This window comes from Vicugna pacos, chromosome 6 (assembly GCF_048564905.1).
Source record: "Vicugna pacos chromosome 6, VicPac4, whole genome shotgun sequence".
NCBI lineage: Eukaryota > Metazoa > Chordata > Mammalia > Artiodactyla > Camelidae > Vicugna > Vicugna pacos.
In genome coordinates this window covers 32,500,565-32,513,733 of record NC_132992.1, presented here as the reverse complement: position 1 = coordinate 32,513,733, position 13,169 = coordinate 32,500,565, and the positions used below count along the sequence as shown (strand labels likewise).

Below are 13,169 nucleotides of genomic sequence, written 5' to 3'. Positions count from 1 at the left end.
GTCAGACCTGAATGTCTCAAGTGGATTCTACAAGATGTGGGTAGGCAGAAAATGTTTGTGGTCAATGTAATTTCTCCTGTCACCTGCTGAGCTCCCCAACCACCTCTGCCTGCCCCACTTTACACATAGAGGGTGTTATAGAGACCAAAGGGCTTTCACATAAATGTAGAATTTTATCTTTTCCCTTGACTCCCTGGTTGTTAAATGCAGGGCCAGTAGCCCACATGCTGCTTTGTGTGACTTGGAAAATGTGACCTGCTGGGCGAATACAGAGGCAGCTCCTTGAGGTCAAGTTTGGCAAACAGAGGAAGCTTGTGAAATTCATGGAAGGTTTCCCTTCTTGTGGCCCTGGCAGGCTGTTCTGACTGCTGAATCCTGAGGAGATGGGACTGTTGTGTTTCCCAGCTCTTTACTCCTCCCTGTGACCGGAGTATCTTCCAGGGACTTTGCAGGGCCTCCGATTACAGGTGGGTGTGCATCCCTCTCCATTGACTTTGGGGCATGGCTATATTTTGATCCAGAGATTGTGCGTGGAAGTGAAAGGGTGCCAGTTCCAAGCTGAGGCTCTGGCGACATCACATCCTGGATGTCTGCCAGCAGTCTTGACCCTTTACTGTCTGAGGTGAGAAGTTTGCTCAGGGAGTCACTGCTGCTTCAGCCTGGGTCCCAGAACGAAGACATGTAGAGCAGACCCGAATGCCACCTGAGGCCAAGTCTAGCTGGCCTGCAGCTGCCCACCAACACGCAAAAGCAATACATGTTTGCTGTTGTAAAGCAACTGAAACTTTGGGGTTGTTTGTAAGAGATGATCATAGCAGAAACAAGTGTTTAATATAGATGCTAAGCCTTGGAAGACCACAACTGTCAACTTTCATGCTAAAGTTTATGGCAGCTCCCTAGTATCCTCAGGAAGAGACGGTTTGGGACACAGGCTCTGGCTCACCTCCCTGGGCCCACGTGCTCCCCTCAACTCCGCTGCCCTGACCTGTTTCCTTCCTGAGAGCTCCATGACCTTTCATACCTCTTTGCCTTCGCCATGTGATGGCTTTTGCCTGAAGTGCCCGTTCCTTCTTCAGTTCCCCGATTTGGTCCCTAACCATCCTCCTTAGATCCCATTGATTTACTGGTCTGAGCTTAGCTGCTGTCTTCCCTGCAAAGTCCCGAGTGAGTGCTCAAGCCTGGCCTGGGTTGGATGCACCCCCTTTCCCTTGAGTTTCGTGGCCTCCAGTGCTGATCCCTCCCATCGCACTCAAAACTCTTTTTCTCATCTTCATAGTTAAAGACCCTTGAGAGAAGGGATTTGTCTTGTGTATCTCTGCGTCCTCTGTGCCAGCACAGTGTCACTGAGTGAGTGCTCAGAAAGTGTCTTCTGAACCCATTCAAGACGGAGGTGTTTCCTAGTGAGAGAGGATGTGCTGGAAGTGACAGAGTCACGGCCAGAACCCTCATCTTCCCAGTTCCTAGTCCCTTGCTCTCCCTGGCACTGGGCTGTCCTATGGAATCCTACCTTACATTTGTTCAGTGGAGCACAGCGCCATTAGGTGTAAACAAGACGATTTTTAATGTTAGCCCGAGTTAAGCGTCATTGGGAAGATAAATTTGCTGCGATTTTCTGCACACCATGAAATATATTTCAAAGCCAAACAGAAATGAGTTTCACGTTGTCTGCAGATTTGCAGTATTCAGATCACATTCTTTCCACTAACACGAGTAATCAAGAGTCAGCTGTGCCTCCAGAGAAGCCTCGTGGATGTCACAGCTGGGAGAGGCTTCAAGGATCATATGTTCACTCCCCTATGTGTTCAGATGAAAGAGTCTAGAGAGATCCAGAGCGGTTTCACAACTGGCCAAGGCACCCGATGTCAAAGGAACACACAAGAAAGCACATATCTCAATTCCCAGTCCAGTGGTGCATTTGGTACACTACACTCATATATAATCTTTGGTCCTTTATTTTGACATTTGTTATGTGAAAGTGTCTCTGTATCCTCTCAGTCCTACAGCAGCTCTCCTTCCCTGGAGTAGCCACAGGACGGCCCAGGCAGCCTGACTACTTCTTTCTTTGCGTGGCTTTCATTGTTGTATGAGATGCTCTTCTGCGGAACGGGGAGGGGCCGGCACAGGGTGGGTTCATGCTGACGTCCAGCTCTTCCTGGAAGGACGCTGGGTCGTGTTCTCAGTGCCAGGTGTGTGCATTCCTGGCAGGAACAGAGACAGGGACAGTGCTTGGGGACTGAGTTTTTCATGGTTACTGTCCAGTCTTGGCTGAGACCAGGCCTTCTGCTTAGAGATTCAGAACACTTGGAGAAAATTTATGGGATTCCAGGAGAAGAAAAGAAACAAGGACTGGACAGGGGCATCCTCCGTTTTGGAAGTTTAAGGATTGTGGGCTTTTAGCTAATTTTATTTACCTCCTCTTCTTACTCCTGACAATGACATGTACTCTTTGAGGGTTACAGGAAAACGGCAGTGTATTCAAAGAAGAATATCAGGCTGTGAAAAGACTTCAAATCATGTACAGGAAGAAAGAGGTAGAAAACATCGGGGAAAGGAGACCAGAGGAAGCGAGTAAATGGGGATGTCTGCTTACGTTCTTTAGACAACTGTCAGGGAAGAGCAGCCTTATTTGAAGACAGGCAGGTTCTTATATCTGCTCATGCTTTATCTCCATTGCAATATATTATTTTTGTTGAATACATGAAAAATACCTGGCCTTACACAGATACGTATTTTGAAAAGAGGGGTTAGTTGCAATGGTGAATTTTAACCATGTTAATGGACTTTTCATATTCTTTTCCATTAAAAATCCTTTGGTCTAGCTTGCATTTTAGATCGAACTTTCACCCATGCATGGCTTTGTAACATTATCCATCGGTCTCTGGGAAATAATTGGCTCACTGAGTTAGGCAACTTCTGCATGTTGACACATTTCATTATACAATATCAAAAATATCACAGTAGTTTATATGGCCACCAATAACTTTAAGTCAGGTCAGTTATTTAAATCCAGCTCATGGTGACAGATACAATTTTCCCTAAACTTTAATTTTCACCTGAAAGCTTAGATTTTTATCATTTGCAGGAATGATCCATTTTTTTTTTGATGTGACAGGCTGAGTTCATTCATTTTCAAGAAAATATCTGAGAACTACCCAAGTCTGAATAACCAGTTTTTCAAGCAAAATGGTATTTCATGGAAAAAAGTGGCTAGTCCACCTTGAAACTCAAACATCTGCTCAAATGTTTTCCTTCAAAATAAGTATGATACTTTGGAATGCAGCAGGAGGGCTGTGTTCTTCCACTTTTGTTACTCAGACTCCTGAAACAACATATACTCAAGAGTCGAGATTTAATAAAGTTAATAGTTTCACTGTGTTTTCAATGTTGTAGACTGAATCGTGTCCTCCCCCAATCTGCATGTTAAAGTCCTTATCCCTGAACATCTCAAGATGCTGCTGTACTTGGAGATCTGGCTCTGAAATAGATAATCAAGTTAAAATGGGGCCATTCGGTTTAGGGTGGACCTAATGCATTCTGACTGATGTCCCTACAAGAAGGGGAAGTTCGGGCACACAAAGAGAAGAGACACAAGGGGTGCACATGCCCAGAGGACAGTCCATATGGGGACACAAGGAGAAGGTGGCATCTCCAAGACAAAGAGAAAGGGCTCAGGGGAAACCAGCTCTGTGGGCACCTTGATCTTGGATTTCTAGCCTCAGAACTGTGAGAAAATAAATTTAAGCCACCAAGTCTGTGGAAATTTGTTATGGCCTCCCTAGCCAACTAATATGGTCAATAGCATTTTAAAGTAAAGTCTGCTTTTTCCCCCCTGCAAATATAGAAATGAAGGACACAATGACCCTAATACAGAACTGAGGCCTCTGCCTTGATTCATGCTAATGGACCAGCTGTTTTATCCGCCGCTGCTTTTGCAACATCAGGGCAAATGTCAACACAAAGAAAAAGGAAAAACTGCTCTGATATTATTATGAACATTGTTCTAACTTCATGGAGTCCCTGAAAATGTCTTGGGTCCCTAGGTGTCCACAGACAGTAGTTTGAGAACCACTGCTGTGACCTATGTGGTTTGTGTGGTCAAAGCTACAGTGGCAGCCGTCAGTCCAGCCTTTCTCTGCTGCTTCACGGCGCTCTACTTGTTCGCCAGTGGCTAGCAGATCAATTGTATCAGATGCTTTGATCAATGAATAATTGGTCAAAAGTCATTATGAGCAGTGACTTTCTAGTTCTGCAAAAATGTTGAAATTGACCCAACTACTCTGATTGAAATTTCTAGAGTCAAGGGCCACGGGTCTGTCTGTCATCTGTCTGTGGTTTGCTCTCCTCAGTGGTACTCCAGCTCTCAGATGCTGGATCCATGATGGTGGTGCTTTGGTGACAGGGGGAGCTCAGGGAAGACCTCGAGTTTGACTCATAATATTCAGTACACATACTACTTTTCTATGGTGATTCTTCAACCTTTCCATTAAAAATAATGTTTATGCATTTAAGTGACATGTAGCTGGGATGGTGACCTGACTGTTTGGCAAAACCATACAGAATAGGAATAGACTGACGTGGCCTTCATGGTTAATGGGTCAAATAATATACTTAGCAACTGGACAGGAATTAAAAGAGGCCAGGCTTTTGAACTGAGACCCATATAAAGCCCCAAGAATGGATAAACTAGTCAAGTCCCCTTCATCAGTGGGTCTTGGGCACACTTTGGCTTTTGTCCAAACCTTCTCTTACTTTCTCTGTGCTGCCCGTCCAGCTGAAGGAGAGATGAGCGGACAGTGTGCTGACTGGAGTTCACTGGTACATGTGTAGAAACCTGGTGCTTCCCCAGACCCACACAAGTGGAAGACTTGGTTTTGAGCTATTATTATCTCAGATATTGAAAGGCAGTGATTTTAAGATACCCCACTTATGCCTATTTCCTGAATAAGAATGATCCAAAATATGCAACAGCATCATTAGCGTTTTCTAATTAATTTTACCTCTGTAGCCAGTGGGTGTCCATTGTCCTGTCATACGAATACACAGTTTTAACTTGTAACATCTACAGATTCAAGGATTCCTTTTAGCAGAGCGTATACTTAAAGAAAGTATGCTAATTTTCAAGAAATATATTACATTTTACTTTTTCACTGCTTAAACTTGCTGCAGACGTCTTGGCCACTTTAAAATGAAAACCTAATAAAATGTACTGTTATCATTATTATTTATTATTAAATATTATTTACTATGAAATGTTATTTTAAATTATTACTATTATTTATTAAAAATAGAGATGAATAGAATCAATTTCTTTAGACTCCTCACCTAGATTTAACAATGGTTAATGTTTGCCATATTTGCCATTTATTTTGGTCAAGTATTTAAAAATAAATTATAATCATCATGATAGTTCATTTCTGCATGCTTCAGAATGCATTTTTTAAAAAATGTTTCTGATGGTTTTCTTTTATTTTAACATTTTTTATTGATTTATAATAATTTTACAATGTTGTGTCAAATTCTAGCGTAGAGCACAATTTTTCAGTTATACATGAACATATGTATACTCATTTAGAATACATTTTTTAAAAAAGCAAAATATTTTTCTACATAAGCATAATATCACTTCACATCTAACAAAGTTACCAATTCCCTAAAATCATTTACTATCCAGTCCTTGGTCACATTTCCTAATTCTTACTCAAATGTCTTTTACAGATGGTTTTTAGAAATAAGATTTCAGTCAAAGACTACGCATGTCATTTAGTTACTTAATCTTTGAAGTTTCTATAATCTGCGATATTTCTCCTTGCACTGCTTTCCCTCCACTGTAATTCTGTTTTCTTTTCATCACGTTGATTGTTGAAAGGACTCGGCCTGGTGTCCTGGAGAATGTCTCACCTTCTGGATTTGTCTGGTTTTTTCTTGGTGGAACCATTTAACTTGTTCTTCTAGCTCCCTGGTTTCCTGCTGGAACTGAAGGTTTGAGGAGGTTTCATTCATTTGTTTATTTTTCACAGGATGCTACGTAGGGCAGGTTGTGTCCTAGGTACTACGTTGTGTCAGGATAGACATCATGACTTGGTGAGGCTAAGCTCGAACACTAGGATAAGATGGTGAAAGAAAAATCCAGTTTGTAAAGTTTCACGTTCCCATTGCAACCAGCAAGTAATCTGACTTTGCAATGTTTTTAAGATTTTTTTTTTTTGGTTCGGAATTTTTTTCTGCATGATGTTTTGTGTGAAGCAGGCTGTAGTCACGTTTCCTCTTCCTGTAACTGTGAATGCCTCCAGTCTGCTATACCAGAAAGGAGTGTTATCAACTCATCACTACATACTAAAACATTAATGTCTAAAAGAATCTGCTCTTTTAGAAATAAGTAACCCAAAGAATCTACATTTCATTTCTGCTCTAAAAATGAGAATTTTGTAAAAAGTGTTATCTTTATGAACTGTTTATATTCTCTGAATATGGGCTCTTCTGATTTTATTTTGATTAAATTGATGTATTCTATCCCTTAAGCCATCAGCCCAGTAATTTTGGGCAACCTAAGAGGAAGCCTGGTGTAGTTTCCTTCCTCCGTGCGTTGCTTTTTCTCTGAGAGACTCTCAGAGAGCTGTTGGACCTGGTGTGCTAACGGGTGACTGCAGTCCCAGGATGAAGGGATTAATCCCTGTGCTCTAGGATCAAACACATGCAGAGTCACTTGTAGACTGAAGGAGAGCCCAGGACTGGTCTCAGATCTGGTGTATCAATGTTGGTAGACCCTCTGATTGGACAGAAATTTTTCTTAGTTCCCAGGAAATGTGTCTCAAAAACACATAGTGTAAATATGTCTCAAGATACGTGATAAGTGGTATCTTTGCTTTGTGATGAAGACACTGCTTGGAGGCATTAGGTCAGAGAGAAGACTCCTTGAGTCTGAAACAATATTCCCTGTGGGGGAGGTCTTGTGGCATCCTCAAGGTCCAGCTCAAGATTCATCTCCAAGAGCTCTTCCCAGCTGACTGTACCCAACAAAAAGCTCCCTGCCACCATTTGTTTACTTTCATGGGACTTTGATATGCTTGTTTTACTTGTGAAGAGTCTGTGCTCCTCGTTTGTCCAGCGCTACCCAATAACCACCTTCTTGCCATCCCTACTCCCTCATCTGTCAGTTTTCTTATCAGAACAAGAGAAATGAACTGTCAGGATGTGGGGATTTAGAGTCAGATTTTCACCTTGTGGATTTGCTTCTAGTTATACCTTTAGAGAATGTATTATTTAAAAAAAAATTGGGATCTGTACATATGTCTCTTCTAATTCGATGAAATTCAATTCACAGCAACCACTTTCAGAGCACCTGTTTTGTACTGTGCATCAAGCTCTGTGACAGACGGAATTATGTATACGGACAGAAGTGGGTTCACCTTCTTGCCTCATCATACACTAGTGTGTGACCCAGTGCACAGCTCGCGTCCTGAGTTTCATTCCCTTTGCTTCTCCACAATGTTCTCTTTTATGTTGCCATTGCTTTATTTAGTAAATGATGTTAACATATGGTGAGATTATTTGTTTTGATGACTTTGTTGATACGGGTTCGCATTCTGAAACTGCTGCAGTAGACAACATGGAGTAAATCCCTAAGGAAAAGAGTCAGGGGGACGTGGGCAGTCAGCTCTTACATTATTTCCCCATGACACTCACAGGCTGCGCATCGGTGCTGAGACATACACAGCGGATCACAGCTGGGGTTTTTGAACAAAGGCTTCGTACACTTCTCCCACTGTGGTCCGTATATCGTCACAGTGAAACACAGCAGTACAATAACCACCCTCTTCCTTTCTCCTTTCCTTGGCATCTTGCCATCACCACCCTCTGCCTCTAGAATACCTCAGAAATGTCTTTTCTCCAATGCTGGTATTGTGGTTGAATGGTATAAACTCAGATGCAGAAATTATTGCAATTACACAGTTAGTAAGTAAAACACTAAGAACTAAGTGATGAATGGGCAAAGGACAAATGAAGAAAGTCATTCTTTGGTTAACAGCCTTGGGAAAATGTTCTAATTCACTAGCAATAAGAATGTAAATAAAGCATTAACAAACCAGCTTTTAAAAACAGATATTTAAACAGTGGTTTTTCTTTTTTGAAATGATGGTGTTTTCAATTCCGGCAAGGTGTTGGTAACAATATTATATTGTTTTAATTTTATTGAAAACCGATAGTACAAATATTCATTCTAGTTTGGGCAAATGGTCCACTTTGGGAAATTTACTGTGAGAAAATAACATGTATAAAGTGAGGTTACTATCATCAGAGAATGGAGACTTTCTTATATTTGATCTTTGCAAAAAGCAGTATTAAAATGCTTTCATTCAATTCTTTGATTTTGCAAAGTTCAGTACAGTTTAGGGAAGACCCTTATTCATTTCCATGGATTCTTCTGAAAGTCAGCTGATGAGGTTAGTGAAAAAGGTGAGAGTATAGCTTAACAAAAATTAGAAGCTATTCTTGGGCGTATGACTTTGGAATTCCATGTTCAGTATTGTTGAAACAAATCCTTCGAAGTAAATGTTTCATTGTTGAGGTCATGAATATTCACTTACAGGATAAATGGCAACACAATAATTGTAATGATTGTGAATTAGTATCGTGGTTCAAAATATTTTAGTGGTAGCTTCATATATAGATTTTCAGTGTGCTCTAATTGAAACAATGTAAACACAGGTGAGTTTGAGATGCTTGGGAAAATGTTTGAAGATAAAAAAGCAGCTGTACTGATGATAAATCCATCGGCTTCAGATGCTAGAAAGAAATTGAAATAAATTTTATGAATTATGAGTGGAAAAAAGCAATATTTCAAAATTAATCATCTGTATAATATGTGACTTATGTATGTGTAACTAAATTAAGACATTAAACATTTAAAAATAGAATTTGATAATTTTATTTATAATTTAATGTATCGATATCATCGGGTTGGCAAAAACTTTAAATTTTCCAGTTGAGGAAAGGTGGGGACTTACTTCAGACCGTGTATGTGTGTATATATCTATATATAAATGTATGGTTGTGTACATGTAGTTTATATATAGAGAAAGTTTTCCTCATATAGACATATCATAATTTTCAATAATGAGAATGTTACATACAAATGTATTCATTACAGCAAATTCTACAACAGGAGAAATGTAGAAGCTGCCCAAATTCTCCATCATACAAGAACTGATGAAACCATAGTATGTTCCTATGTACAGTATTAATGTAGCTCATTAAAAATGCTGATTAGTAAAAGTATCTAATAACATGGAATTGATTTTATATTGTTAAAAAAGATGGAATGTGTATATGGAGTATGATTACGTGTACAGAGTATGTAATAATCCATTGAAAAAGAACACTGGGAGGGAATATACCCAGATAGTAACCGTAGTTGCTCCTTGGTCAGCTGAGTTTCTTTTGACCTAGAACACTGAAATGAACTTCAGGGAGGGAAGAGCTCGGGTCACTGAGTTATAGATCCCAACCATGCCGTCTTCCCAGGGCAGTCATCCGCTGAACTCAGGATGATTGTTTACTGCTGAATAAGGTCAACCATGCAAAGCTATCCCTGCTGGTAAATTAAATACATTAAATTTTTTTTTATTGGCCCCAATTCTGGGCCTCTTCCTGAACATGGGAAGAGAGGTGCCCTCTTGGAGTCTCCATAATCCCCTCCCCTGATCCACACCGAACCTCCAAACAAAGAGAGAACAAACTTCCTCTTTCATTTTGGGCCGTGTCCTCAGCCTTTGAAAATTCCTCCATGGTGCTTCAGTCTTTAGCTGATGGCTCTTATCTCAGTTAAAATACAGTGTTCGCTCCCTCTGACTCCAACCTCAGAAAACCTAAAGCCTCCATCTACTACCGTTGTTCACTAAACTAGTGTGAACTGATTTCAGGTGATTTCTCGAGATCAAGTTTTGATGGGAATAGAATAAAAAGCATATGAATGATGTGATGGGGAGGAGGGTCCAAGAAAGGGCCCAGAAAGAGGAGAATGAGGAGCCATGGATGACTTGCTTTCCAGTAGCAGAGGGTTGGCAGCCGGCAGCCCCCTTTAGCTCTTGCCAAGACTTTGGATCATTCCAGCCACAGCTGAGAACTTTTTCTTTTGGTGGAAACTGCAGGATACTGTACTCCATGAATTCTCATAGTTTCTGGCAGAGATGCTAAGAAAGTACACATCCAAAAATCGGCCTTTATGTTTTCTGGGGAGATCAGGTTAATAGCAATTCAAGCGATAAACACTCTGAGTCCACAACAGCATCTTCCCTGGTGCTGATGTCCTCGTGTCTTCTCTTGCACTTTGACCCCGTGCTTCCTATTTTTCCTAGCTTTATTAAATAGGGACTGACCAGAAAGGACCGTTTTCTTAGGGCAAAAAACTAGCAATACAGACTCAGGGAAAGTCAAGATATCATCGCTTAGAAGCAGTTGGAGCACAGGGACATCCTTGCAAGGCCTGGCAACAAGCCAGCAGTAAAGCCTGATGAGCAGAGTCCCCGGCCCTGTTGTCCTGCATGGGGGGAAAGGAAAGGTCCTTCTGCTCACGGCTCTGAAAGCCTGTCCAGGGTGTGATCACCACGTGGATTCAGAGAGGCAGGTGGGCAGGGTCAGTGATACAGGAAGGTGTTCTGTCCAAGTTTTGGATAGATTAGCAGGTGTCCCTAAAGTACATGTAAAGTGGTAATAACCTGTTTTCCACTAATTCCCTTAACTCTCAGCCTCTTAGACTTAGTCACAACTCATCCTTCTCAGTTCCCAACAGGAAGCATTAACTTCTTGAAGATGCTCAGGAGAACGTCTCCCAGTGTCTCCCTTGGGCAGGTGTTAGATGACTGATGGGCTCACAAGTATGGGAATTTCTGAGAGGCTGATTCTCATGCCCTGCCCCCGTGGATGTTTCCTGGGTGGTTGGCGGTTGTGCCCCACATCTGTTGTGAACTGGCCCAAAGCCAGCAGCTCTTGTTCTCTGAACTGGAAAGGGACTCAAATGTGGGGTGTCAGGGGGTACAGGAACCACAGGATGTCTCTAGTGCCTCATAGGGGTCTCTGGTGCTTCCTAAGGAAGACAGGTCTGTTGGATTAGGTGGGTGGTGAGAAGGCTGTCAGCCGTGGACTTGAGCCATTACCCAGCACTCAGCTTCCATTTATCTTACCACTTTCCAACTATCTCTTAGAACATGTGCTCTCTCAGATTTATTAGCCAATCTATACAGTCAGTTCTGACTTCTGGGATGAGTGTGATGGCATTGACAATGCTGAACAAAGAGATCCTCATCCAGGTGTGGTGGAGGCCAGGTGGCTTGGAGTGTGGAAGCCAAAAAGTAATGGCAGAACCATCCTAATGCCTCATGGCAAGCAACGTATCAGAGTGAAAGCCATGGTAGGAGGAAAGTGTCTATTGCTTTTCTGTTTTAAATACATTACAAGCTTTATACTTTTTGATAAAAATCTGTCTTTCTTCCATACAATCTGTACTGATAGTTGAGTTAATTATTGTATGTAGGATGGAGTCTCAGTTTTCATCACTGAATTCTCTGTATGCAGAAACAATGTACAGAAAGTGGGGGATATAAATCCAAATGTAAATATAGGGTGGTTAGAGACCTGCTTATGCCTCATCCTTGGAGTCTGCTTTGGAGGGTGGAAGATTTTACTCTAAAGTCAGAATCACTTATTTTACTTTGAATCTGAAGACTAATAAAGATTATGTTGACTTTCTGGAGGCTAGTTTTTAGTAGAGCAGATCTGCCATAAATAAATACACGGTAGAATGAAGTGTGGTAGCAGGAGAACACAGGTAGACCAGAGAGCTGGAGTTGTCTAAGGTGACACTGCTTCTTTCTCCTGTTGAAGGTGTATGACCTGGACAGCTCCCATTACAGTCCACTGAACTGATGCATTCCAGCCTTTGTCCTGGATCTTCATAAATCTATATATCATACAAATCTGAGATTCAATTCTGAGCCTTTAGAGGCGTGATATGTATTTAGCCCACTTTTCAATGGCAACTTACAGTGATGTAGTAGCTGGACTTGGATTTAGGTAGACACCTCCAAGTCTTTCTGAGTCAAGTACCTTCAGGGTCATAATAACAATGGAGTTCAGGCTCAGTCCTGAACTATCTTCTCCCATCAAAACATGCAAAGTGCTTCTTTGCAAACAGACCTCTGAGAAAAATGCCCATAAATGGTGCAAGGTGGTGCTAACTTTCCAGACACACATGGGTAGGGTAGGACTGAGAAGCAAAAAGCCAGAATAGGAAGGGACCCAGTTTGCATCATTTCCCTGCTGAGATGCAAATCATTTGGGACAAGTTCATTGAACAGAACTGAGAGGTGGAAAGTTTGTAGACTATCAACACTGAGCCAGTTTCAAAGAAGAAAGTCTGAATTTATAAAGTGGAGGACCAATGATCCAGATTAGGGAAAGATATTGAGGAATAAATGCTGCAGAAGATATTAAGTGAATGACTGGCTATGGAACAATGACCTGGAGAGTATTTTTTATGGTTGACATGTGCTCCACGTTAGTCCAAGCTTGAGTTCTTTGCTCCTGATTGGTGCCTGGGAGGACAGAGAAATGGAAGAGGAAGTCTGTCCGTAGAGGTGCCTGGTGAAATTTCAAGATTTAACTCATATATTGACCTTGAATGGAAATAAGAATGCACAGGAGAGCCCTTTAAGAGTTAGCTTCAGAAAGGAAACACTGAAAAATACAAATAAGCTAGAATATTGACAGGAAAAGAGGAGAATCCATGTTTAGTGGTTGGTCAGATTTAACACAGGTTGGAACTTCTCATTTTCCGTCAGAATATTGGTAATAACATTTCAGTGAACTTGGGTCTGTATGTCTCGAGTGGAGTAAAGTTGGCAGTGGCTAGTTTGGTCAGTTCAATCAGGAGACACAGGGGACAATTAGTCTGGTCCCTGATTCTGTTGTTTGGCAGAGCATCTGGCTCCCAAACACGTCGAGATGTCTTGTGATTTTCAGGTCTTTTGTGTTTGAATGCTGTTCAGGGGTGTTACTACCTGAGGACATTGCCTTTTCCACCTTGTGTCTGTACAATGTGGAACACCCTGTATTGGAGACAGAGATGACTTATTTACAAGCATTGCCTAAGACCTAATTAACATCAGTATCTC

The 13,169-nt window shown here is 41.5% G+C and overlaps 2 protein-coding genes across 2 annotated transcripts in view; both read right to left on the bottom strand.

The window, feature by feature from the left end:
* LOC102526924 (T cell receptor alpha chain MC.7.G5-like) overlaps positions 1–13,169 on the bottom strand; it is a 403,550-nt gene that overhangs the window by 132,422 nt on the left and 257,959 nt on the right. The gene's annotated exons all lie outside the window — the stretch shown is intronic.
* The window catches only part of LOC102526672 (Ig heavy chain Mem5-like), a gene marked incomplete in the record, with an annotated part of 69,924 nt that overhangs the window by 46,007 nt on the left and 10,748 nt on the right, over positions 1–13,169 (bottom strand).